The following is a 24,035-nucleotide window of genomic DNA, read 5'->3' as shown; positions in this document are numbered from 1 at the left end:
ATCCCTGGAACCGGTTCCGGTAAATCCCCTCCCCTCCATCTCCGAGGTCAGAGATTTGTCTACAGAACCCCCACCCCCCGGTCTCCCTGCTCCTGCACCCCCTTTATAAAATTGTACCAATTATTTTACAATGTCTCTCCACGTTCTTCCGAGCGGGATGTGTCATTTCGCACCTCTCTGCGTGAAACTGTCCCTGCCACGTGTCTGCCCATTTCACCCCTCATTCTCCGTTCCCCCTGCAGCCTGTTAAGTATCCCCCTCACTCTTTACCCCATTGTCCTAGCTCCCCGTCACGTGTAAACTTTGAAATTATGACCTTTATCCCTAGATCCAGATCATTAATCGATAATCAGAGAAAGCACTGGGGGTGGAGGGGTTGGGGAGTGGGGAGGGGGGAGTGGGGGTGGGTGGTGGATGTAGAACCAGGGGACACAGTCTCTGAATAAGGGGCCGGCCAGTTAGGACTGAGGTGAGGAGGAATTTCTTTGCTCGGAGGGTGGTGAATCTTTGGAATTCTCTACCCCAGAGGCTGTGGAGTATCAGTCACTGAGAAAGTTCAAGACAGAAATCAACACATTTCTACGCCTTAAAAACATCAAGAGATACAGGGGTGGTGCAGGAAACTGGCATTGAGGTAGAAGGCCAGCAATGGTCTAGCTGAATGGCTGGGCGGGCTCGAGGGGCTGAATGGCAAACTCCTGCTTCTATTTCCAAAGTTCCTCTGACCCTTAGATAATCCTGTATCTTCATGAACATTGTCCCCTTTCGTCCCCTGGGTTTCAATTTTGCTATAACAGGTCTGTTATGTGGCAATTTATCAAAGTTATTTTGCAAGTCCATATACACAACATCCACCGCACTACCTTCATCAATCCTGTTACTTCATCAAAGATTTTGCTTGTGTTCATCAAACATGAGTCACCTTTAACTAATCCACACTGCCTTTATACGAACATACGAATTAGGAACAGGAGTAGACCATTCAGCCCCTCGAGCCTGCTCTGCCACTCAATAAGACCATGGCTGATCTTCTTGTGTTCCGATTTCCACATTCCCATCTAACCCCGATAACCTTTGATTCCCTTGCCTAACAAGAGTCTATCTACCTCTGCCTTAAAAAAAAATCCAGAATTTTCCAAGGGACCTTCTTTTCCGGTTTATTGTCTCTTATCAGCTTCCCCAGCAGTGACTATGGGCTGAGTGGCCTGTGCTTCCTGAGGCCGATCTCTCTCCCTCATTTCCAACCAGGGTGTGACATGTGACGATCGCCCCTGTGTCTGAGGAGGGGGTGGGAAGATTAGGACCAGATCTTCCAGGATTTCCAGCCTAACTTGCTCACCATCATCGGCTTATCCCACCCACACCTTGGGGGGGGGGGGGGGAGGGGGAGGGGGCGGGGTGGTGGTATTGTAGCTTTACCGACATTTGAATTTTATTCACTCCAATCCCTTTCACTGGAACTTCCTTGGTCAGCATGTTTAGAGAATGGATTTCCAAGGGTTTCAGAATTCACTGCCCATTCTGCATGGTGGTCAATTGTAACCCAATTCAACTCATATCTTGACTCTCCACCAAACTTTTTCTACCACCCTCCATCCTTCTCCCCCTGTCTGCCTCCACCCCACTCTCCACCTTATCCCTCCTTCCACATCTCCCTCCCTATTCCCATCCCTCCCTCCGTTTATTTGACTCTCTTTGTCTTTATCCTGGATTTTTTTTCTCTTTCCCTTTATTTATCTTCACCTCTTTATCTCTCTCTCTCTCTATCCCTCCTCTGCCCCATTTCTCTCTCTCTCTCTCCATCCCAGTCACTCTCTCTCTCTCTCTCTGTATTCCATTCTCTCTCTCTCTCTCTCTCTCTGTATTCCATTCTCTCTCTCTCTCTCTCTCTGTATTCCATTCTCTCTCTCTCTCTCTCTCTGTATTCCATTCTCTCTCTCTCTCTCTATTCCATTCTCTCTCTCTCTGTATTCCATTCTCTCTCTCTGTATTCCATTCTCTCTCTCTGTATTCCATTCTCTCTCTCTGTATTCCATTCTCTCTCTCTCTCTCTCTCTCTCTGTATTCCATTCTCTCTCTCTCTCTCTCTGTATTCCATTCTCTCTCTCTCTCTGTATTCCATTCTCTCTCTCTCTCTGTATTCCATTCTCTCTCTCTCTCTCTGTATTCCATTCCCTCTCTCTCTGTATTCCATTCCCTCTCTCTCTGTATTCCATTCTCTCTCTCTCTGTATTCCATTCTCTCTCTCTCTGTATTCCATTCTCTCTCTCTCTGTATTCCATTCTCTCTCTCTCTCTGTATTCCATTCTCTCTCTCTCTGTATTCCATTCTCTCTTTCTCTCTCTGTATTCCTCTCTCTCTCTCTCTGTATTCCATTCTCTCTCTCTCTGTATTCCATTCTCTCTCTCTCTCTCTCTCTGTATTCCTCTCTCTCTCTCTCTGTATTCCATTCTCACTCTCTCTGTATTCCATTCTCTCTCTCTCTGTATTCCATTCTCTCTCTCTGTATTCCATTCTCTCTCTCTCTCTCTGTATTCCATTCTCTCTCTCTCTCTCTGTATTCCATTCTCTCTCTCTCTCTCTGTATTCCATTCTCTCTCTCTCTGTATTCCATTCTCTCTCTCTCTGTATTCCATTCTCTCTCTCTCTGTATTCCATTCTCTCTCTCTCTCTCTGTATTCCTCTCTCTCTCTCTCTGTATTCCATTCTCTCTCTCTCTGTATTCCATTCTCTCTCTCTCTGTATTCCATTCTCTCTCTCTCTCTCTGTATTCCATTCTCTCTCTCTCTCTCTGTATTCCATTCTCTCTCTCTCTGTATTCCATTCTCTCTCTCTCTGTATTCCATTCTCTCTCTCTCTCTGTATTCCTCTCTCTCTCTCTCTCTGTATTCCATTCTCTCTCTCTCTGTATTCCATTCTCTCTCTCTCTCTCTGTATTCCTCTCTCTCTCTCTGTATTCCTCTCTCTCTCTCTGTATTCCATTCTCTCTCTCTCTGTATTCCATTCTCTCTCTCTCTGTATTCCATTCTCTCTCTCTCTCTCTGTATTCCTCTCTCTCTCTCTCTGTATTCCATTCTCTCTCTCTCTGTATTCCATTCTCTCTCTCTCTCTCTGTATTCCATTCTCTCTCTCTCTCTCTGTATTCCATTCTCTCTCTCTCTCTCTGTATTCCAGTCTCTCTCTCTCTCTCTCTGTATTCCATTCTCTCTCTCTCTGTATTCCATTCTCTCTCTCTCTGTATTCCATTCTCTCTCTCTCTCTCTGTATTCCATTCTCTCTCTCTGTATTCCATTCTCTCTCTCTGTATTCCATTCTCTCTCTCTGTATTCCATTCTCTCTCTCTCTCTGTATTCCATTCTCTCTCTCTCTCTGTATTCCATTCTCTCTCTCTCTCTCTGTATTCCATTCTCTCTCTCTGTATTCCATTCTCTCTCTCTGTATTCCATTCTCTCTCTCTGTATTCCATTCTCTCTCTCTGTATTCCATTCTCTCTCTCTGTATTCCATTCTCTCTCTCTGTATTCCATTCTCTCTCTCTGTATTCCATTCTCTCTCTCTGTATTCCATTCTCTCTCTCTGTAGTCCATTCTCTCTCTCTGTAGTCCATTCTCTCTCTCTGTATTCCATTCTCTCTCTCTGTATTCCATTCTCTCTCTCTCTCTCTCTCTGTATACCATTCTCTCTCTCTCTCTGTATTCCATTCTCTCTCTCTCTCTGTATTCCATTCTCTCACTCTCTCTCTGTATTCCATTCTCTCTCTCTCTCTCTCTGTATTCCATTCTCTCTCTCTCTCTCTGTATTCCATTCTCTCTCTCTCTCTGTATTCCATTCTCTCTCTCTGTATTCCATTCTCTCTCTCTCTCTCTGTATTCCATTCTCTCTCTCTGTATTCCATTCTCTCTCTCTCTCTCTGTATTCCATTCTCTCTCTCTGTATTCCATTCTCTCTCTCTGTATTCCATTCTCTCTCTCTCTGTATTCCATTCTCTCTCTCTCTGTATTCCATTCTCTCTCTCTCTCTCTCTGTATTCCATTCTCTCTCTCTGTAGTCCATTCTCTCTCTCTGTAGTCCATTCTCTCTCTCTGTAGTCCATTCTCTCTCTCTGTATTCCATTCTCTCTCTCTGTATTCCATTCTCTCTCTCTCTCTCTGTATACCATTCTCTCTCTCTCTCTGTATACCATTCTCTCTCTCTCTCTGTATTCCATTCTCTCTCTCTCTCTGTATTCCATTCTCTCTCTCTCTCTCTGTATTCCATTCTCTCTCTCTCTCTCTGTATTCCATTCTCTCTCTCTCTCTCTGTATTCCATTCTCTCTCTCTCTCTCTGTATTCCATTCTCTCTCTCTCTCTCTGTATTCCATTCTCTCTCTCTGTATTCCATTCTCTCTCTCTCTCTGTATTCCATTCTCTCTCTCTCTCTGTATTCCATTCTCTCTCTCTCTCTGTATTCCATTCTCTCTCTCTCTCTGTATTCCATTCTCTCTCTCTCTCTGTATTCCATTCTCTCTCTCTCTCTGTATTCCATTCTCTCTCTCTCTCTGTATTCCATTCTCTCTCTCTCTCTGTATTCCATTCTCTCTCTCTCTCTGTATTCCATTCTCTCTCTCTCTCTCTGTATTCCATTCTCTCTCTCTGTATTCCATTCTCTCTCTCTGTATTCCATTCTCTCTCTCTGTATTCCATTCTCTCTCTCTGTATTCCATTCTCTCTCTCTCTGTATTCCATTCTCTCTCTCTGTATTCCATTCTCTCTCTCTGTATTCCATTCTCTCTCTCTGTATTCCATTCTCTCTCTCTCTCTGTATTCCATTCTCTCTCTCTCTCTGTATTCCATTCTCTCTCTCTCTCTCTGTATTCCATTCTCTCTCTCTGTATTCCATTCTCTCTCTCTGTATTCCATTCGCTCTCTCTCTGTATTCCATTCGCTCTCTCTCTGTATTCCATTCGCTCTCTCTCTGTATTCCTCTCTCTCTCTCTCTCTCTCTCTGTATTCCTCTCTCTCTCTCTCTCTGTATTCCATTCTCTCTCTCTGTATTCCATTCTCTCTCTCTGTATTCCATTCTCTCTCTCTGTATTCCATTCGCTCTCTCTCTGTATTCCTCTCTCTCTCTCTCTCTCTGTATTCCTCTCTCTCTCTCTCTCTGTATTCCATTCTCTCTCTCTGTATTCCATTCTCTCTCTCTGTATTCCATTCTCTCTCTCTGTATTCCATTCGCTCTCTCTCTGTATTCCATTCGCTCTCTCTCTGTATTCCTCTCTCTCTCTCTCTCTCTGTATTCCTCTCTCTCTCTCTCTCTGTATTCCATTCTCTCTCTCTGTATTCCATTCTCTCTCTCTGTATTCCATTCGCTCTCTCTCTGTATTCCATTCGCTCTCTCTCTGTATTCCTCTCTCTCTCTCTCTCTCTGTATTCCTCTCTCTCTCTCTCTCTCTGTATTCCTCTCTCTCTCTCTCTCTGTATTCCATTCTCTCTCTCTGTATTCCATTCTCTCTCTCTCTCTGTATTCCATTCTCTCTCTCTCTCTGTATTCCATTCTCTCTCTCTCTCTCTGTATTCCATTCTCTCTCTCTGTATTCCATTCGCTCTCTCTGTATTCCATTCGCTCTCTCTCTGTATTCCATTCGCTCTCTCTCTGTATTCCTCTCTCTCTCTCTCTCTCTGTATTCCTCTCTCTCTCTCTCTCTCTGTATTCCATTCTCTCTCTCTCTCTGTATTCCATTCTCTCTCTCTCTCTCTGTATTCCATTCTCTCTCTCTCTCTCTGTATTCCATTCTCTCTCGCTCTGTATTCCATTCTCTCTCGCTCTGTATTCCATTCTCTCTCGCTCTGTATTCCATTCTCTCTCGCTCTGTATTCCATTCTCTCTCGCTCTGTATTCCATTCTCTCTCGCTCTGTATCCCATTCTCTCTCGCTCTGTATTCCATTCTCTCTCTCTCTGTATTCCATTCTCTCTCTCTCTCTCTCTGTATTCCATTCTCTCTCTCTCTCTGTATTCCATTCTCTCTCTCTCTCTGTATTCCATTCTCTCTCTCTCTCTGTATTCCATTCTCTCTCTCTCTCTGTATTCCATTCTCTCTCTCTCTCTGTATTCCATTCTCTCTCTCTCTCTGTATTCCATTCTCTCTCTCTCTGTATTCCATTCTCTCTCTCTCTCTATTCCATTCTCTCTCTCTCTCTCTATTCCATTCTCTCTCTCTGTATTCCATTCTCTCTCTCTGTATTCCATTCCCTCTCTCTCTCTCTGTATTCCATTCTCTCTCTCTCTCTGTATTCCATTCTCTCTCTCTCTCTGTATTCCATTCTCTCTCTCTCTCTCTCTCTCTGTATTCCATTCTCTCTCTCTCTCTCTCTGTATTCCATTCTCTCTCTCTCTCTCTCTGTATTCCATACTCTCTCTCTCTCTGTATTCCACTCTCTCTCTCTCTCTCTGTATTCCACTCTCTCTCTCTCTCTGTATTCCATTCTCTCTCTCTCTCTCTGTATTCCATTCTCTCTCTCTCTCTCTGTATTCCATTCCCTCTCTCTCTCTCTGTATTCCATTCCCTCTCTCTCTCTCTGTATTCCATTCCCTCTCTCTCTGTATTCCATTCTCTCTCTCTCTGTATTCCATTCTCTCTCTCTCTGTATTCCATTCTCTCTCTCTCTCTCTGTATTCCATTCCCTCTCTCTCTCTCTGTATTCCATTCCCTCTCTCTCTCTCTGTATTCCATTCCCTCTCTCTCTGTATTCCATTCTCTCTCACTCTGTATTCCATTCTCTCTCTCTCTCTCTGTATTCCATTCTCTCTCTCTGTATTCCATTCTCTCTCTCTGTATTCCATTCTCTCTCTCTCTGTATTCCATTCTCTCTCTCTCTGTATTCCATTCTCTCTCTCTCTGTATTCCATTCTCTCTCTCTCTCTCTGTATTCCATTCTCTCTCTCTCTGTATTCCATTCTCTCTCTCTCTCTCTGTATTCCATTCTCTCTCTCTGTATTCCATTCTCTCTCTCTCTGTATTCCATTCTCTCTCTCTCTGTATTCCATTCTCTCTCTCTCTGTATTCCATTCTCTCTCTCTCTGTATTCCATTCTCTCTCTCTCTGTATTCCATTCTCTCTCCCTCTCTCTGTATTCCATTCTCTCTCTCTCTGTATTCCATTCTCTCTCTCTCTCTGTATTCCATTCTCTCTCTCTCTGTATTCCATTCTCTCTCTCTCTGTATTCCATTCTCTCTCTCTCTGTATTCCATTCTCTCTCTCTCTGTATTCCATTCTCTCTCTCTCTGTATTCCATCTCTCTCTCTCTGTATTCCATTCTCTCTCTCTCTCTCTGTATTCCATTCTCTCTCTCTCTGTATTCCATTCTCTCTCTCTCTGTATTCCATTCTCTCTCTCTCTGTATTCCATTCTCTCTCTCTCTGTATTCCATTCTCTCTCTCTCTGTATTCCATTCTCTCTCTCTCTCTGTATTCCATTCCCTCTCTCTCTGTATTCCATTCTCTCTCTCTCTGTATTCCTCTCTCTCTCTCTCTGTATTCCATTCCCTCTCTCTCTGTATTCCATTCTCTCTCTCTCTCTCTGTATTCCATTCTCTCTCTCTCTCTCTCTGTATTCCATTCCCTCTCTCTCTCTCTGTATTCCATTCTCTCTCTCTCTCTCTGTATTCCATTCTCTCTCTCTCTCTCTGTATTCCATTCTCTCTCTCTCTCTCTGTATTCCATTCTCTCTCTCTCTCTCTGTATTCCATTCTCTCTCTCCCTCTCTGTATTCCATTCTCTCTCTCTCTCTCTCTATTCCATTCTCTCTCTCTCTCTGTATTCCATTCTCTCTCTCTCTGTATTCCTCTCTCTCTCTCTCTCTGTATTCCATTCTCTCTCTCTCTCTCTGTATTCCATTCTCTCTCTCTCTCTCTGTATTCCATTCTCTCTCGCTCTGTATTCCATTCTCTCTCGCTCTGTATTCCATTCTCTCTCGCTCTGTATCCCATTCTCTCTCGCTCTGTATTCCATTCTCTCTCTCTCTGTATTCCATTCTCTCTCTCTCTCTCTCTGTATTCCATTCTCTCTCTCTCTCTGTATTCCATTCTCTCTCTCTCTCTGTATTCCATTCTCTCTCTCTCTCTGTATTCCATTCTCTCTCTCTCTCTCTGTATTCCATTCTCTCTCTCTCTCTGTATTCCATTCTCTCTCTCTCTCTGTATTCCATTCTCTCTCTCTCTGTATTCCATTCTCTCTCTCTCTCTCTATTCCATTCTCTCTCTCTGTATTCCATTCTCTCTCTCTGTATTCCATTCCCTCTCTCTCTCTCTGTATTCAATTCTCTCTCTCTCTCTGTATTCCATTCTCTCTCTCTCTCTGTATTCCATTCTCTCTCTCTCTCTCTCTCTCTCTGTATTCCATTCTCTCTCTCTCTCTCTCTGTATTCCATTCTCTCTCTCTCTCTCTCTCTGTATTCCATACTCTCTCTCTCTCTGTATTCCACTCTCTCTCTCTCTCTCTGTATTCCACTCTCTCTCTCTCTCTGTATTCCATTCTCTCTCTCTCTCTCTGTATTCCATTCTCTCTCTCTCTCTCTGTATTCCATTCCCTATCTCTATCTCTGTATTCCATTCCCTCTCTCTCTCTCTGTATTCCATTCCCTCTCTCTCTGTATTCCATTCTCTCTCTCTCTGTATTCCATTCTCTCTCTCTCTGTATTCCATTCTCTCTCACTCTGTATTCCATTCTCTCTCTCTCTGTATTCCATTCTCTCTCTCTCTGTATTCCATTCTCTCTCTGTATTCCATTCTCTCTCTCTCTCTCTGTATTCCATTCTCTCTCTCTCTGTATTCCATTCTCTCTCTCTCTCTCTGTATTCCATTCTCTCTCTCTCTGTATTCCATTCTCTCTCTCTCTGTATTCCATTCTCTCTCTCTGTATTCCATTCTCTCTCTCTCTGTATTCCATTCTCTCTCTCTCTGTATTCCATTCTCTCTCTCTCTGTATTCCATTCTCTCTCTCTCTCTCTGTATTCCATTCTCTCTCTCTCTCTCTGTATTCCATTCTCTCTCTCTCTGTATTCCATTCTCTCTCTCTCTGTATTCCATTCTCTCTCTCTCTGTATTCCATTCTCTCTCTGTATTCCATTCTCTCTCTCTCTCTCTGTATTCCATTCTCTCTCTCTCTGTATTCCATTCTCTCTCTCTCTGTATTCCATTCTCTCTCTGTATTCCATTCTCTCTCTCTCTCTCTGTATTCCATTCTCTCTCTCTCTGTATTCCATTCTCTCTCTCTCTCTCTGTATTCCATTCTCTCTCTCTCTCTGTATTCCATTCTCTCTCTCTCTCTCTGTATTCCATTCTCTCTCTCTCTGTATTCCATTCTCTCTCTCTCTGTATTCCATTCTCTCTCTCTCTGTATTCCATTCTCTCTCTCTCTGTATTCCATTCTCTCTCTCTCTGTATTCCATTCTCTCTCTCTCTGTATTCCTCTCTCTCTCTCTCTGTATTCCTCTCTCTCTCTCTCTGTATTCCATTCCCTCTCTCTCTGTATTCCATTCTCTCTCTCTCTCTCTGTATTCCATTCTCTCTCTCTCTCTCTGTATTCCATTCTCTCTCTCTCTCTCTGTATTCCATTCTCTCTCTCTCTCTCTGTATTCCATTCTCTCTCTCTCTCTCTCTGTATTCCATTCTCTCTCTCTCTGTATTCCATTCTCTCTCTCTCTCTCTGTATTCCATTCTCTCTCTCTCTCTCTGTATTCCATTCCCTCTCTCTCTCTCTGTATTCCATTCTCTCTCTCTCTCTCTGTATTCCATTCTCTCTCTCTCTCTCTGTATTCCATTCCCTCTCTCTCTCTCTGTATTCCATTCTCTCTCTCTCTCTCTCTGTATTCCATTCTCTCTCTCTCTCTCTGTATTCCATTCTCTCTCTCTCTGTATTCCATTCTCTCTCTCTCTGTATTCCATTCTCTCTCTCTCTCTCTGTATTCCATTCTCTCTCTCTCTCTCTGTATTCCATTCTCTCTCTCTCTGTATTCCATTCCCTCTCTCTCTCTCTGTATTCCATTCTCTCTCTCTCTCTCTGTATTCCATTCTCTCTCTCCCTCTCTGTATTCCATTCTCTCTCTCTCTCTCTGTATTCCATTCTCTCTCTCTCTGTATTCCATTCTCTCTCTCTCTGTATTCCATTCTCTCTCTCTCTGTATTCCATTCTCTCTCTCTCTCTGTATTCCATTCCCTCTCTCTCTCTGTATTCCATTCCCTCTCTCTCTCTCTGTATTCCATTCCCTCTCTCTCTCTCTGTATTCCATTCTCTCTCTCTCTCTCTCTGTATTCCATTCCCTCTCTCTCTCTCTGTATTCCATTCTCTCTCTCTCTCTCTGTATTCCATTCTCTCTCTCTCTCTCTGTATTCCATTCTCTCTCTCTCTGTATTCCATTCTCTCTCTCTCTGTATTCCATTCTCTCTCTCTCTGTATTCCATTCTCTCTCTCTCTCTCTGTATTCCATTCTCTCTCTCTCTCTGTATTCCATTCTCTCTCTCTCTCTCTGTATTCCATTCCCTCTCTCTCTCTCTGTATTCCATTCCCTCTCTCTCTCTCTGTATTCCATTCTCTCTCTCTCTCTCTCTCTGTATTCCATTCTCTCTCTCTCTCTCTGTATTCCATTCTCTCTCTCTCTCTGTATTCCATTCTCTCTCTCTCTCTCTGTATTCCATTCCCTCTCTCTCTCTCTGTATTCCATTCTCTCTCTCTCTCTCTCTCTGTATTCCATTCTCTCTCTCTCTCTCTGTATTCCATTCTCTCTCTCTCTCTCTGTATTCCATTCTCTCTCTCTCTCTCTGTATTCCATTCTCTCTCTCCCTCTCTGTATTCCATTCTCTCTCTCTCTCTCTGTATTCCATTCTCTCTCTCTCTGTATTCCATTCTCTCTCTCTCTGTATTCCATTCTCTCTCTCTCTCTCTCTCTCTGTATTCCATTCTCTCTCTCCCTCTCTGTATTCCATTCTCTCTCTCTCTCTCTGTATTCCATTCTCTCTCTCTCTCTCTGTATTCCATTCTCTCTCTCTCTCTCTGTATTCCATTCTCTCTCTCTCTCTCTGTATTCCATTCTCTCTCTCCCTCTCTGTATTCCATTCTCTCTCTCTCTCTCTCTGTATTCCATTCTCTCTCTCTCTGTATTCCATTCTCTCTCTCTCTCTCTGTATTCCATTATCTCTCTCTCTCTCTGTATTCCATTCTCTCTCTCCCTCTCTGTATTCCATTCTCTCTCTCTCTCTCTGTATTCCATTCTCTCTCTCTCTGTATTCCATTCTCTCTCTCTCTCTCTGTATTCCATTCTCTCTCTCCCTCTCTGTATTCCATTCTCTCTCTCTCTCTCTGTATTCCATTCTCTCTCTCTCTCTCTGTATTCCATTCTATCTCTCTCTGTATTCCATTCTCTCTCTCTCTCTCTGTATTCCATTCTCTCTCTCCCTCTCTGTATTCCATTCTCTCTCTCTCTCTCTGTATTCCATTCTCTCTCTCTCTCTCTGTATTCCATTCTCTCTCTCTCTCTCTGTATTCCATTCTCTCTCTCTCTCTCTGTATTCCATTCTCGCTCTCTCTGTATTCCATTCTCTCTCTCTCTCTCTGTATTCCATTCTCTCTCTCTCTCTCTGTATTCCATTCTCTCTCTCCCTCTCTGTATTCCATTCTCTCTCTCTCTCTGTATTCCATTCTCTCTCTCTCTGTATTCCATTCTCTCTCTCTCTCTCTGTATTCCATTCTCTCTCTCTCTCTCTGTATTCCATTCTCTCTCTCCCTCTCTGTATTCCATTCTCTCTCTCTCTCTCTGTATTCCATTCTCTCTCTCTCTCTCTGTATTCCATTCTCTCTCTCTCTGTATTCCATTCTCTCTCTCCCTCTCTGTATTCCATTCTCTCTCTCTCTCTCTGTATTCCATTCTCTCTCTCTGTATTCCATTCTCTCTCTCTCTCTCTGTATTCCATTCTCTCTCTCTCTCTCTGTATTCCATTCTCTCTCTCTCTCTCTGTATTCCATTCTCTCTCTCTCTCTCTGTATTCCATTCTCTCTCTCTCTCTCTGTATTCCATTCTCTCTCTCTCTCTCTGTATTCCATTCTCTCTCTCTCTCTCTGTATTCCATTCTCTCTCTCTCTCTCTGTATTCCATTCTCTCTCTCTCTGTATTCCATTCTCTCTCTCTCTGTATTCCATTCTCTCTCTCTCTCTGTATTCCATTCCCTCTCTCTCTCTCTGTATTCCATTCCCTCTCTCTCTCTCTGTATTCCATTCCCTCTCTCTCTCTGTGTATTCCATTCCCTCTCTCTCTCTCTGTATTCCATTCTCTCTCTCTCTGTATTCCATTCTCTCTCTCTCTGTATTCCTCTCTCTCTCTCTGTATTCCTCTCTCTCTCTCTCTGTATTCCATTCTCACTCTCTCTGTATTCCATTCTCTCTCTCTGTATTCCATTCTCTCTCTCTCTCTCTGTATTCCATTCTCTCTCTCTCTCTCTGTATTCCATTCTCTCTCTCTCTGTATTCCATTCTCTCTCTCTCTCTCTGTATTCCATTCTCTCTCTCTCTCTCTGTATTCCTCTCTCTCTCTCTCTGTATTCCATTCTCTCTCTCTCTGTATTCCATTCTCTCTCTCTCTGTATTCCATTCTCTCTCTCTCTCTCTGTATTCCATTCTCTCTCTCCCTCTCTGTATTCCATTCTCTCTCTCTCTGTATTCCATTCTCTCTCTCTCTGTATTCCATTCTCTCTCTCTCTGTATTCCATTCTCTCTCTCTCTCTCTGTATTCCATTCTCTCTCTCTCTCTCTGTATTCCATTCTCTCTCTCTCTGTATTCCATTCTCTCTCTCTCTGTATTCCATTCTCTCTCTCTCTGTATTCCATTCTCTCTCTCTCTCTGTATTCCTCTCTCTCTCTCTCTCTGTATTCCATTCTCTCTCTCTCTGTATTCCATTCTCTCTCTCTCTCTCTGTATTCCTCTCTCTCTCTCTGTATTCCATTCTCTCTCTCTCTGTATTCCATTCTCTCTCTCTCTGTATTCCATTCTCTCTCTCTCTCTCTGTATTCCTCTCTCTCTCTCTCTGTATTCCATTCTCTGTCTCTCTGTATTCCATTCTCTCTCTCTCTGTATTCCATTCTCTCTCTCTCTCTCTGTATTCCATTCTCTCTCTCTCTCTCTGTATTCCTCTCTCTCTCTCTGTATTCCATTCTCTCTCTCTCTGTATTCCATTCTCTCTCTCTCTGTATTCCATTCTCTCTCTCTCTGTATTCCATTCTCTCTCTCTCTCTGTATTCCTCTCTCTCTCTCTCTGTATTCCATTCTCTCTCTCTCTGTATTCCATTCTCTCTCTCTCTGTATTCCATTCTCTCTCTCTCTGTATTCCATTCTCTCTCTCTCTGTATTCCATTCTCTCTCTCTCTCTCTGTATTCCTCTCTCTCTCTCTGTATTCCATTCTCTCTCTCTCTCTCTGTATTCCATTCTCTCTCTCTCTGTATTCCATTCTCTCTCTCTCTGTATTCCATTCTCTCTCTCTCTGTATTCCATTCTCTCTCTCTCTGTATTCCATTCTCTCTCTCTCTCACTGTATTCCATTCTCTCTCTCTCTGTATTCCATTCTCTCTCTCTCTGTATTCCATTCTCTCTCTCTCTCTCTGTATTCCATTCTCTCTCTCTCTCTCTGTATTCCTCTCTCTCTCTGTATTCCATTCTCTCTCTCTCTGTATTCCATTCTCTCTCTCTCTGTATTCCATTCTCTCTCTCTCTCTCTGTATTCCTCTCTCTCTCTCTCTCTGTATTCCTCTCTCTCTCTCTCTGTATTCCATTCACTCTCTCTGTATTCCATTCTCTCTCTCTCTGTATTCCATTCTCTCTCTCTCTGTATTCCATTCTCTCTCTCTCTGTATTCCATTCTCTCTCTCTCTCTCTGTATTCCATTCTCTCTCTCTCTCTCTGTATTCCATTCTCTCTCTCTCTGTATTCCATTCTCTCTCTCACTCTCTGTATTCCTCTCTCTCTCTCTCTCTGTATTCCTCTCTCTCTCTCTCTGTATTCCATTCTCTCTCTCTCTGTATTCCATTCTCTCTCTCTCTGTATTCCATTCTCTCTCTCTCTCTCTGTATTCCTCTCTCTCTCTCTCTGTATTCCATTCTCTCTCTCTCTGTATTCCATTCTCTCTCTCTCTGTATTCCATTCTCTCTCTCTCTCTCTGTATTCCATTCTCTCTCTCTCTCTCTGTATTCCATTCTCTCTCTCTCTGTATTCCATTCTCTCTCTCTCTGTATTCCATTCTCTCTCTCTCTGTATTCCATTCTCTCTCTCTCTGTATTCCATTCTCTCTCTCTCTCTGTATTCCTCTCTCTCTCTCTCTCTGTATTCCATTCTCTCTCTCTCTGTATTCCATTCTCTCTCTCTCTCTGTATTCCTCTCTCTCTCTCTGTATTCCATTCTCTCTCTCTCTGTATTCCATTCTCTCTCTCTCTGTATTCCATTCTCTCTCTCTCTGTATTCCATTCTCTCTCTCTCTGTATTCCATTCTCTCTCTCTCTCTCTGTATTCCTCTCTCTCTCTCTCTCTGTATTCCTCTCTCTCTCTCTGTATTCCATTCTCTCTCTCTCTGTATTCCATTCTCTCTCTCTCTGTATTCCATTCTCTCTCTCTCTGTATTCCATTCTCTCTCTCTCTCTCTGTATTCCTCTCTCTCTCTCTCTGTATTCCATTCTCTCTCTCTCTGTATTCCATTCTCTCTCTCTCTGTATTCCATTCTCTCTCTCTCTCACTGTATTCCTCTCTCTCTCTCTCTGTATTCCATTCTCTCTCTCTCTGTATTCCATTCTCTCTCTCTCTGTATTCCATTCTCTCTCTCTCTCTCTGTATTCCATTCTCTCTCTCTCTCTCTGTATTCCATTCTCTCTCTCTCTCTCTGTATTCCATTCTCTCTCTCTCTCTCTGTATTCCATTCTCTCTCTCTCTCTCTGTATTCCATTCTCTCTCTCTCTCTCTCTGTATTCCATTCTCTCTCTCTCTGTATTCCATTCTCTCTCTCTCTCTCTGTATTCCATTCTCTCTCTCTCTGTATTCCATTCTCTCTCTCTCTCTCTGTATTCCATTCTCTCTCTCTCTCTCTGTATTCCATTCTCTCTCTCTGTATTCCATTCTCTCTCTCTCTCTCTGTATTCCATTCTCTCTCTCTCTCTGTATTCCATTCTCTCTCTCTCTCGCTGTATTCCATTCTCTCTCTCTGTATTCCATTCTCTCTCTCTGTATTCCATTCTCTCTCTCTGTATTCCATTCTCTCTCTCTGTATTCCATTCTCTCTCTCTGTATTCCATTCTCTCTCTCTGTATTCCATTCTCTCTCTCTGTATTCCATTCTCTCTCTCTCTCTCTCTCTGTATACCATTCTCTCTCTCTCTCTGTATTCCATTCTCTCTCTCTCTGTATTCCATTCTCTCACTCTCTCTCTGTATTCCATTCTCTCACTCTCTCTCTGTATTCCATTCTCTCTCTCTCTCTCTGTATTCCATTCTCTCTCTCTCTCTGTATTCCATTCTCTCTCTCTGTATTCCATTCTCTCTCTCTCTCTCTGTATTCCATTCTCTCTCTCTGTATTCCATTCTCTCTCTCTGTATTCCATTCTCTCTCTCTGTATTCTATTCTCTCTCTCTCTCTCTGTATTCCATTCTCTCTCTCTGTATTCCATTCTCTCTCTCTGTAGTCCATTCTCTCTCTCTGTAGTCCATTCTCTCTCTCTGTATTCCATTCTCTCTCTCTGTATTCCATTCTCTCTCTCTCTCTCTCTCTGTATACCATTCTCTCTCTCTCTCTCTCTCTGTATACCATTCTCTCTCTCTCTCTGTATTCCATTCTCTCTCTCTCTCTGTATTCCATTCTCTCTCTCTCTCTCTGTATTCCATTCTCTCTCTCTCTCTCTGTATTCCATTCTCTCTCTCTCTCTCTGTATTCCATTCTCTCTCTCTCTCTCTGTATTCCATTCTCTCTCTCTCTCTCTGTATTCCATTCTCTCTCTCTCTCTGTATTCCATTCTCTCTCTCTCTCTGTATTCCATTCTCTCTCTCTCTCTGTATTCCATTCTCTCTCTCTCTCTCTGTATTCCATTCTCTCTCTCTCTCTCTGTATTCCATTCTCTCTCTCTGTATTCCATTCTCTCTCTCTGTATTCCATTCTCTCTCTCTCTCTCTGTATTCCATTCTCTCTCTCTCTCTGTATTCCATTCTCTCTCTCTCTCTGTATTCCATTCTCTCTCTCTCTCTGTATTCCATTCTCTCTCTCTCTCTGTATTCCATTCTCTCTCTCTCTCTGTATTCCATTCTCTCTCTCTCTCTCTGTATTCCATTCTCTCTCTCTGTATTCCATTCTCTCTCTCTGTATTCCATTCTCTCTCTCTGTATTCCATTCTCTCTCTCTGTATTCCATTCTCTCTCTCTGTATTCCATTCTCTCTCTCTCTCTCTGTATTCCATTCTCTCTCTCTGTATTCCATTCTCTCTCTCTGTATTCCATTCTCTCTCTCTGTATTCCATTCTCTCTCTCTGTATTCCATTCTCTCTCTCTCTCTGTATTCCATTCTCTCTCTCTGTATTCCATTCTCTCTCTCTGTATTCCATTCTCTCTCTCTGTATTCCATTCTCTCTCTCTCTCTCTGTATTCCATTCTCTCTCTCTGTATTCCATTCTCTCTCTCTGTATTCCATTCTCTCTCTCTGTATTCCATTCTCTCTCTCTGTATTCCATTCTCTCTCTCTCTCTCTGTATTCCATTCTCTCTCTCTGTATTCCATTCTCTCTCTCTGTATTCCATTCGCTCTCTCTCTGTATTCCATTCGCTCTCTCTCTGTATTCCTCTCTCTCTCTCTCTCTCTGTATTCCTCTCTCTCTCTCTCTCTGTATTCCATTCTCTCTCTCTGTATTCCATTCTCTCTCTCTGTATTCCATTCGCTCTCTCTCTGTATTCCATTCGCTCTCTCTCTGTATTCCTCTCTCTCTCTCTCTCTCTGTATTCCTCTCTCTCTCTCTCTCTCTGTATTCCTCTCGCTCTCTCTCTCTGTATTCCATTCTCTCTCTCTGTATTCCATTCTCTCTCTCTGTATTCCATTCTCTCTCTCTGTATTCCATTCTCTCTCTCTGTATTCCATTCTCTCTCTCTCTCTGTATTCCATTCTCTCTCTCTCTCTCTGTATTCCATTCTCTCTCTCTGTATTCCATTCTCTCTCTCTGTATTCCATTCTCTCTCTCTGTATTCCATTCGCTCTCTCTCTGTATTCCATTCGCTCTCTCTCTGTATTCCTCTCTCTCTCTCTCTCTCTCTCTCTCTGTATTCCTCTCTCTCTCTCTCTCTGTATTCCATTCTCTCTCTCTCTCTCTGTATTCCATTCTCTCTCTCTCTCTCTGTATTCCATTCTCTCTCGCTCTGTATTCCATTCTCTCTCGCTCTGTATTCCATTCTCTCTCGCTCTGTATCCCATTCTCTCTCGCTCTGTATTCCATTCTCTCTCTCTCTGTATTCCATTCTCTCTCTCTCTCTCTCTGTATTCCATTCTCTCTCTCTCTCTGTATTCCATTCCCTCTCTCTCTCTCTGTATTCCATTCTCTCTCTCTCTCTGTATTCCATTCTCTCTCTCTCTCTGTATTCCATTCTCTCTCTCTCTCTGTATTCCATTCTCTCTCACTCTCTCTGTATTCCATTCTCTCTCTCTCTGTATTCCATTCTCTCTCTCTCTGTATTCCATTCTCTCTCTCTCTCTCTATTCCATTCTCTCTCTCTGTATTCCATTCTCTCTCTCTGTATTCCATTCCCTCTCTCTCTCTCTGTATTCCATTCTCTCTCTCTCTCTGTATTCCATTCTCTCTCTCTCTCTGTATTCCATTCTCTCTCTCTCTCTGTATTCCATTCTCTCTCTCTCTCTCTCTCTCTGTATTCCATTCTCTCTCTCTCTCTCTCTGTATTCCATTCTCTCTCTCTCTCTCTCTCTGTATTCCATACTCTCTCTCTCTGTATTCCACTCTCTCTCTCTCTCTCTGTATTCCACTCTCTCTCTCTCTCTCTGTATTCCACTCTCTCTCTCTCTCTGTATTCCATTCTCTCTCTCTCTCTCTGTATTCCATTCTCTCTCTCTCTCTCTGTATTCCATTCCCTCTCTCTCTCTCTGTATTCCATTCCCTCTCTCTCTCTCTGTATTCCATTCCCTCTCTCTCTGTATTCCATTCTCTCTCTCTCTGTATTCCATTCTCTCTCTCTCTGTATTCCATTCTCTCTCACTCTGTATTCCATTCTCTCTCTCTCTCTCTCTGTATTCCATTCTCTCTCTCTGTATTCCATTCTCTCTCTCTCTGTATTCCATTCTCTCTCTCTCTGTATTCCATTCTCTCTCTCTCTGTATTCCATTCTCTCTCTCTCTGTATTCCATTCTCTCTCTCTCTCTCTGTATTCCATTCTCTCTCTCTCTGTATTCCATTCTCTCTCTCTCTCTCTGTATTCCATTCTCTCTCTCTCTCTCTGTATTCCATTCTCTCTCTCTCTGTATTCCATTCTCTCTCTCTCTGTATTCCATTCTCTCTCTCTCTGTATTCCATTCTCTCTCTCTCTGTATTCCATTCTCTCTCTCTCTGTATTCCATTCTCTCTCTCTCTGTATTCCATTCTCTCTCTCTCTCTGTATTCCATTCCCTCTCTCTCTGTATTCCATTCTCTCTCTCTCTCTCTGTATTCCATTCTCTCTCTCTCTCTCTGTATTCCATTCCCTCTCTCTCTCTCTGTATTCCATTCTCTCTCTCTCTCTCTGTATTCCATTCTCTCTCTCTCTCTCTGTATTCCATTCTCTCTCTCTCTCTCTGTATTCCATTCTCTCTCTCTCTCTCTGTATTCCATTCTCTCTCTCCCTCTCTGTATTCCATTCTCTCTCTCTCTCTCTGTATTCCATTCTCTCTCTCTCTCTGTATTCCATTCTCTCTCTCTCTGTATTCCTCTCTCTCTCTCTCTCTGTATTCCATTCTCTCTCTCTCTCTCTGTATTCCATTCTCTCTCTCTCTCTCTGTATTCCATTCTCTCTCGCTCTGTATTCCATTCTCTCTCGCACTGTATTCCATTCTCTCTCGCTCTGTATCCCATTCTCTCTCACTCTGTATTCCATTCTCTCTCTCTCTGTATTCCATTCTCTCTCTCTCTCTCTCTGTATTCCATTCTCTCTCTCTCTCTGTATTCCATTCTCTCTCTCTCTCTGTATTCCATTCTCTCTCTCTCTCTGTATTCCATTCTCTCTCTCTCTCTGTATTCCATTCTCTCTCTCTCTCTGTATTCCATTCTCTCTCTCTCTCTGTATTCCATTCTCTCTCTCTCTGTATTCCATTCTCTCTCTCTCTGTATTCCAGTCTCTCTCTCTCTATTCCATTCTCTCTCTCTGTATTCCATTCTCTCTCTCTGTATTCCATTCCCTCTCTCTCTCTCTGTATTCAATTCTCTCTCTCTCTCTGTATTCCATTCTCTCTCTCTCTCTGTATTCCATTCTCTCTCTCTCTCTCTCTCTCTGTATTCCATTCTCTCTCTCTCTCTCTCTGTATTCCATTCTCTCTCTCTCTCTCTCTCTGTATTCCATACTCTCTCTCTCTCTCTATTCCACTCTCTCTCTCTCTCTCTGTATTCCACTCTCTCTCTCTCTCTGTATTCCATTCTCTCTCTCTCTCTCTGTATTCCATTCTCTCTCTCTCTCTCTGTATTCCATTCCCTCTCTCTCTCTCTGTATTCCATTCCCTCTCTCTCTCTCTGTATTCCATTCCCTCTCTCTCTGTATTCCATTCTCTCTCTCTCTGTATTCCATTCTCTCTCTCTCTGTATTCCATTCTCTCTCACTCTGTATTCCATTCTCTCTCTCTCTCTCTGTATTCCATTCTCTCTCTCTCTGTATTCCATTCTCTCTCTCTCTGTATTCCATTCTCTCTCTGTATTCCATTCTCTCTCTCTCTCTCTGTATTCCATTCTCTCTCTCTCTCTCTGTATTCCATTCTCTCTCTCTCTGTATTCCATTCTCTCTCTCTCTGTATTCCATTCTCTCTCTCTCTCTCTGTATTCCATTCTCTCTCTCTCTCTCTGTATTCCATTCTCTCTCTCTCTGTATTCCATTCTCTCTCTCTCTGTATTCCATTCTCTCTCTCTCTGTATTCCATTCTCTCTCTCTCTGTATTCCATTCCCTCTCTCTCTGTATTCCATTCTCTCTCTCTCTCTCTGTATTCCATTCTCTCTCTCTCTCTCTGTATTCCATTCCCTCTCTCTCTCTCTGTATTCCATTCTCTCTCTCTCTCTCTGTATTCCATTCTCTCTCTCTCTCTCTGTATTCCATTCTCTCTCTCTCTCTCTCTCTGTATTCCATTCTCTCTCTCTCTGTATTCCATTCTCTCTCTCTCTGTATTCCATTCTCTCTCTCTCTCTCTGTATTCCATTCTCTCTCTCTCTCTCTGTATTCCATTCCCTCTCTCTCTCTCTGTATTCCATTCCCTCTCTCTCTCTCTGTATTCCATTCCCTCTCTCTCTCTCTGTATTCCATTCTCTCTCTCTCTCTCTGTATTCCATTCTCTCTCTCTCTCTCTGTATTCCATTCTCTCTCTCCCTCTCTGTATTCCATTCTCTCTCTCTCTCTCTGTATTCCATTCTCTCTCTCTCTGTATTCCATTCTCTCTCTCTCTGTATTCCATTCTCTCTCTCTCTGTATTCCATTCTCTCTCTCTCTCTGTATTCCATTCCCTCTCTCTCTCTGTATTCCATTCCCTCTCTCTCTCTCTGTATTCCATTCCCTCTCTCTCTCTCTGTATTCCATTCCCTCTCTCTCTCTCTGTATTCCATTCTCTCTCTCTCTCTCTGTATTCCATTCTCTCTCTCTCTCTCTGTATTCCATTCTCTCTCTCCCTCTCTGTATTCCATTCTCTCTCTCTCTCTCTGTATTCCATTCTCTCTCTCTCTGTATTCCATTCTCTCTCTCTCTGTATTCCATTCTCTCTCTCTCTGTATTCCATTCTCTCTCTCTCTCTGTATTCCATTCCCTCTCTCTCTCTGTATTCCATTCCCTCTCTCTCTCTCTGTATTCCATTCCCTCTCTCTCTCTCTGTATTCCATTCTCTCTCTCTCTCTCTGTATTCCATTCCCTCTCTCTCTCTCTGTATTCCATTCCCTCTCTCTCTCTCTGTATTCCATTCTCTCTCTCTCTCTCTGTATTCCATTCTCTCTCTCTCTCTCTGTATTCCATTCTCTCTCTCTCTGTATTCCATTCTCTCTCTCTCTGTATTCCATTCTCTCTCTCTCTGTATTCCATTCTCTCTCTCTCTCTCTGTATTCCATTCTCTCTCTCTCTCTGTATTCCATTCTCTCTCTCTCTCTGTATTCCATTCCCTCTCTCTCTCTCTGTATTCCATTCTCTCTCTCTCTCTCTGTATTCCATTCTCTCTCTCTCTCTCTGTATTCCATTCTCTCTCTCTCTCTCTGTATTCCATTCTCTCTCTCCCTCTCTGTATTCCATTCTCTCTCTCTCTCTCTGTATTCCATTCTCTCTCTCTCTGTATTCCATTCTCTCTCTCTCTGTATTCCATTCTCTCTCTCTCTCTCTGTATTCCATTCCCTCTCTCTCTCTCTCTGTATTCCATTCCCTCTCTCTCTCTCTGTATTCCATTCTCTCTCTCTCTCTCTGTATTCCATTCTCTCTCTCTCTCTCTGTATTCCATTCTCTCTCTCTCTCTCTGTATTCCATTCTCTCTCTCCCTCTCTGTATTCCATTCTCTCTCTCTCTCTCTGTATTCCATTCTCTCTCTCTCTGTATTCCATTCTCTCTCTCTCTGTATTCCATTCTCTCTCTCTCTGTATTCCATTCTCTCTCTCTCTCTGTATTCCATTCCCTCTCTCTCTCTGTATTCCATTCCCTCTCTCTCTCTCTGTATTCCATTCCCTCTCTCTCTCTCTGTATTCCATTCTCTCTCTCTCTCTCTGTATTCCATTCCCTCTCTCTCTCTCTGTATTCCATTCTCTCTCTCTCTCTCTGTATTCCATTCTCTCCCTCTCTCTCTGTATTCCATTCTCTCTCTCTCTGTATTCCATTCTCTCTCTCTCTGTATTCCATTCTCTCTCTCTCTGTATTCCATTCTCTCTCTCTCTCTGTATTCCATTCCCTCTCTCTCTCTCTGTATACCATTCTCTCTCTCTCTCTCTCTCTGTATACCATTCTCTCTCTCTCTCTGTATTCCATTCTCTCTCTCTCTCTCTGTATTCCATTCTCTCTCTCTCTCTCTGTATTCCATTCTCTCTCTCTCTCTCTGTATTCCATTCTCTCTCTCTCTCTCTGTATTCCATTCTCTCTCTCTCTCTCTGTATTCCATTCTCTCTCTCTCTCTGTATTCCATTCTCTCTCTCTCTCTGTATTCCATTCTCTCTCTCTCTCTCTGTATTCCATTCTCTCTCTCTCTCTCTGTATTCCATTCTCTCTCTCTGTATTCCATTCTCTCTCTCTGTATTCCATTCTCTCTCTCTCTCTGTATTCCATTCTCTCTCTCTCTCTGTATTCCATTCTCTCTCTCTCTCTGTATTCCATTCTCTCTCTCTCTCTGTATTCCATTCTCTCTCTCTCTCTGTATTCCATTCTCTCTCTCTCTCTGTATTCCATTCTCTCTCTCTCTCTCTGTATTCCATTCTCTCTCTCTGTATTCCATTCTCTCTCTCTGTATTCCATTCTCTCTCTCTGTATTCCATTCTCTCTCTCTGTATTCCATTCTCTCTCTCTGTATTCCATTCTCTCTCTCTCTCTCTGTATTCCATTCTCTCTCTCTGTATTCCATTCTCTCTCTCTGTATTCCATTCTCTCTCTCTGTATTCCATTCTCTCTCTCTGTATTCCATTCTCTCTCTCTCTCTCTGTATTCCATTCTCTCTCTCTGTATTCCATTCTCTCTCTCTGTATTCCATTCTCTCTCTCTGTATTCCATTCTCTCTCTCTCTCTCTGTATTCCATTCTCTCTCTCTGTATTCCATTCTCTCTCTCTGTATTCCATTCTCTCTCTCTGTATTCCATTCTCTCTCTCTCTCTCTGTATTCCATTCTCTCTCTCTGTATTCCATTCTCTCTCTCTGTATTCCATTCGCTCTCTCTCTGTATTCCATTCTCTCTCTCTCTCTGTATTCCTCTCTCTCTCTCTCTCTCTGTATTCCTCTCTCTCTCTCTCTCTGTATTCCATTCTCTCTCTCTGTATTCCATTCTCTCTCTCTGTATTCCATTCTCTCTCTCTGTATTCCATTCGCTCTCTCTCTGTATTCCATTCGCTCTCTCTCTGTATTCCTCTCTCTCTCTCTCTCTCTGTATTCCTCTCTCTCTCTCTCTCTCTGTATTCCTCTCGCTCTCTCTCTCTGTATTCCATTCTCTCTCTCTGTATTCCATTCTCTCTCTCTGTATTCCATTCTCTCTCTCTGTATTCCATTCTCTCTCTCTCTCTGTATTCCATTCTCTCTCTCTCTCTCTGTATTCCATTCTCTCTCTCTGTATTCCATTCTCTCTCTCTGTATTCCATTCGCTCTCTCTCTGTATTCCATTCGCTCTCTCTCTGTATTCCTCTCTCTCTCTCTCTCTCTCTCTCTCTGTATTCCTCTCTCTCTCTCTCTCTGTATTCCATTCTCTCTCTCTCTCTCTGTATTCCATTCTCTCTCTCTCTCTCTGTATTCCATTCTCTCTCTCTCTCTCTGTATTCCATTCTCTCTCGCTCTGTATTCCATTCTCTCTCGCTCTGTATTCCATTCTCTCTCGCTCTGTATTCCATTCTCTCTCGCTCTGTATTCCATTCTCTCTCGCTCTGTATTCCATTCTCTCTCGCTCTGTATCCCATTCTCTCTCGCTCTGTATTCCATTCTCTCTCTCTCTGTATTCCATTCTCTCTCTCTCTCTCTCTGTATTCCATTCTCTCTCTCTCTCTGTATTCCATTCCCTCTCTCTCTCTCTGTATTCCATTCTCTCTCTCTCTCTGTATTCCATTCTCTCTCTCTCTCTGTATTCCATTCTCTCTCTCTCTCTGTATTCCATTCTCTCTCTCTC

The sequence above is a fragment of the Carcharodon carcharias genome, assembly GCF_017639515.1.
Source record: "Carcharodon carcharias isolate sCarCar2 chromosome 35 unlocalized genomic scaffold, sCarCar2.pri SUPER_35_unloc_5, whole genome shotgun sequence".
In the NCBI taxonomy this organism is placed as follows: Eukaryota; Metazoa; Chordata; class Chondrichthyes; order Lamniformes; family Lamnidae; genus Carcharodon; species Carcharodon carcharias.
This window is presented reverse-complemented; position numbering follows the sequence as displayed.